The sequence below is a fragment of the Hevea brasiliensis genome, chromosome 16 (genome assembly GCF_030052815.1).
Source record: "Hevea brasiliensis isolate MT/VB/25A 57/8 chromosome 16, ASM3005281v1, whole genome shotgun sequence".
NCBI classification, from domain to species: Eukaryota; Viridiplantae; Streptophyta; class Magnoliopsida; order Malpighiales; family Euphorbiaceae; genus Hevea; species Hevea brasiliensis.
In genome coordinates, this window is record NC_079508.1 from 1,330,753 (window position 1) to 1,334,204 (window position 3,452).

General features: G+C 28.6%; 1 non-coding gene across 1 annotated transcript; it reads left to right on the top strand.

Annotated features, from left to right (window-relative positions):
- Positions 1-1,070: 1,070 nt before the first annotated feature.
- On the top strand, positions 1,071-1,144 carry TRNAW-CCA (transfer RNA tryptophan (anticodon CCA)). Its single transcript has one exon. It is a non-coding gene; the product is annotated as a tRNA-Trp (tRNA).
- Positions 1,145-3,452: the final 2,308 nt, after the last annotated feature.

Genomic DNA, 3,452 nt, shown 5'->3' on the forward strand with positions numbered 1-3,452 from the left:
ACCAAATTTTAGTAAGCTAATAATTGGACTCCACGGGATAGAGGAATGAACGTATCTAGATAGGCAAAAAGGGATTCTAACATGTTATTTGTGAAGAAACTAATCTCTCTAATGAAACTAGACTAGTTAAACCTCTTCATAACTCTTAATTTATCACATTAAACTTATAAAATTAGAAGAACAATTTTTGAAATACAAACAAATCTAAAAATGCCTCACTAGCTCTAGAACATATCTCTTGGACCTATCAAGGCGAAATCCAAGCATATGCTTGATAAAGAAATGATTAAGGCATTCTTTGATATAGCCTCACTAAGCCTTAGCCACCCCTAATTAAAATGAATATCCCTTGTAGCCAAATTGAAGCCTATGTTTATCCCTTAGAATTTATTACTTATCCATGTTATTTACCTAGCCCCTAGCTTAAACACCTACCATACCCTTTTGAGAAAGGAAAATGCATAAAGAAAATAAAGAGAGGATGTGGAACTCAAGAAAGAATGCAAGTGTGCAATTGAAATCAAAGAAAAATTTGCCTCTCCAACCCAGTAAAAGCAATAAGTTTACGGGAGAGGACAAAAGGGACATAAAAAGCAAAAAAAAAATGAGAAAAGAAAAGAAGTCCCAAGATAAGTATCTTAACTCTAGAATTATTCCAAAAATAGATTACTTCATTTTAAGTTTACTATTTCAGTGTTTAAAGTTAACAAACTTCATTCCCTAAATATTCGATAGCCTAGACAGTCAAAATTACTATATAGATTGGTACTTGTTGGAATGATACTCTACTTATTACTTTATTACTTATTAGCGATTTGTGCACTTGTAGGGTTGTCAAACCAGCAAACAATGCAAAATGTCATAGGTTCAAATCCTGCCATCCCTACCTATTACTTCATCTCTGAATAATAATGAGGGATCAATTGAGACCAATTCAAATTGGACATACCTAATCTTTAATTTTTATTATCTTATACTTATATATGATATTATAGGGATTTAAGATATATTGGAGTTAAAAAAAGAATCTTTTTACTTATAGTTTCCTTTATTGTGATTGTGATAAGAAAGCGCTCTTAGTTCAGATCGATAGAACGTGGGTCTCCAAAACCCAATGTCGTAGGTTCAAATCCTACAGAGCGTAATTCTGTTCTTGTTTTGTTAGGTTAAATTTTATACGGAAAAAATGGAAGAGAAATCTGAATTTGACCTCCTGCAGATTAAAGAAAGGAGGAGGTCAAAAAAATAAGGTATTAATTAATCAAAAGTCCAACTGATCTCCATGTCTATATTGTAAATATGCAGTTACAAATAATCCAGCCAAAGCAATAGGAATTAGACCTAAGACGATTCCAAATAGAAAAACTTTAATCATTTCAATTTATTTGAAAAAGAGAAAAAGAGAGGTAATATCTATCCTTAAATATTAATCCATATCGCCCATAAATTTTAATAACCAAAAATTGTAAATTTACACGGTAAAGAACTAGAAAAGAGATGGAATACTGTCAAAAAATTTCCTTTTCTTTTTATAAATTGTTCATTCAATTAATTTCAAATAAGCCGTATTTTGCTTAGACCAATAAATAGAACTGAGGTTATAGTTAAAGCCGCTAGTAGAAAATCGAAATAACTAGTTATAGTAGGCATGAAGGAGCTAAATAAACTTTTTTTTTTATACATATGTTTGTAAAGCAAAAGCATTTTCCTAAGTTAAATTTTCTAAAAGATAAAAAATATGAGGATAAACAAAATTACCAAATGCAAGAATAAGTTCAATTGAGATTTTTTATTTATTTATTTTTATTTATCAATCATTATCATTATAGATTATTGACGGCACTAATAAAATAGAGTGATACAGGTAGAAAAAAGAAATCAATTTATCATCTATGATATCTACTTATACTCTCGTGATTCCGAATCAAGAGATTTGTTAGACAACTCTTGATAAATAAAATAGAAAACTAATATTACAATAATTAAAATATTACAATAATTAAATATTATCAATATAAATATTAATAAATAAGAAGTAAATAAATAAATAAAATAGTAAGTAATAAAAACTGTGTTGTCTAACATTAGCAAAAAAACTTTGAATTACTACGGAAATCACTATGAAATAAAATTGGAAAATCATTTTATTTTGATAGTTTCTTTTAGTTTATTTTAAAATTAATTTTTAATATTTATTTACTATTTATTTGTATATTTGTATCGAATTTGTGTTGTTTTTTAGATTTTAAAATGAAAAATGACCCTATATTTTTCTTTATAATATATTTTTCTTCATACTTTTTTCTATTTTCATTTTAATTTTTTTCTATTTTTATTTTAAAATTGAATTTAACTCTTATTAGATTTATTAAGGGATTCATTCACACAATATCTCGAATAAGAAAAAAAAGTATCGCATGATCAAATCACTCGAAAAAATCAAATCTTTCTTTTGTTTTTATACAAATAAATTCTAAGACTAGTAATTCCGATTATCTTTTTCTTTTCTAGATTTTACATTTTTTCCATATTAAAAAAAAACTTCTTTTCTTTGTAGTTAAGTGTCAAGAAAGACCTTTTGGATTTAATACACGAATACGTGCATCGCGAATATTGATTATTCCAATTATTTTTTTGTTGTTCTCCTTCTTTCATCGAATATTCTCTACTACTGGTACTTGTTAATGGATGACTAACCAATTGCTTAAAATGAAAAAGGGGGATTCCACCAAAAAACCCTTCTTCTATAACCACAAAGTTTTAGATTTCACATCTAATTGAATTGCGGAAATATGATAATCTTCTTCATAAATTATTATTGCAACCTACTGAATTCACATTCTACCTGATCTTATACAGTTCTACAGCAACAAGACAAAGAAAAGAAGAAATAGATTATCTAGGACTTCATTTTAATACTGATTGAAGTTGCGTTGCTGTGTTAGAAGAAGGATAGCTATACTGATTCGGTATACTTTAAATAAACCCTTGGTACAATATTGACAATCTCACAAAGATGAAATTTCGGTGAAATTTCATTTACTGATCTCATCTTTTACAGAATCGATCCCTTTTGATTGTATAAGAATATGTGGAGCTCATTATGTCTGGAAGCACAGGAGAACGTTCTTTTGCTGATATTATTACCAATATTTGATATTGGGTCATTCATAGCATTACTATACCTTCCCTATTCATTGCAGGTTGATTATTCGTTAGCATGGGTTTAGCTTACGATGTATTTTGAAGCCCTTGTCCAAAAGAATATTTTACCGAAACCCGACAAGGAATTCCATTAATAATTGGCCATTTTGATCCTTTGGAACAACTCGATGAATTTAGTAATCTTTTTAGGAGGCCCAATGACCATAGATCAAACCTATCCAATTTTTATAGTACGATGGTTGGCTGTTCACGGACTAGCTGTACCTACTGTTTCTTTTTTGGGGTCA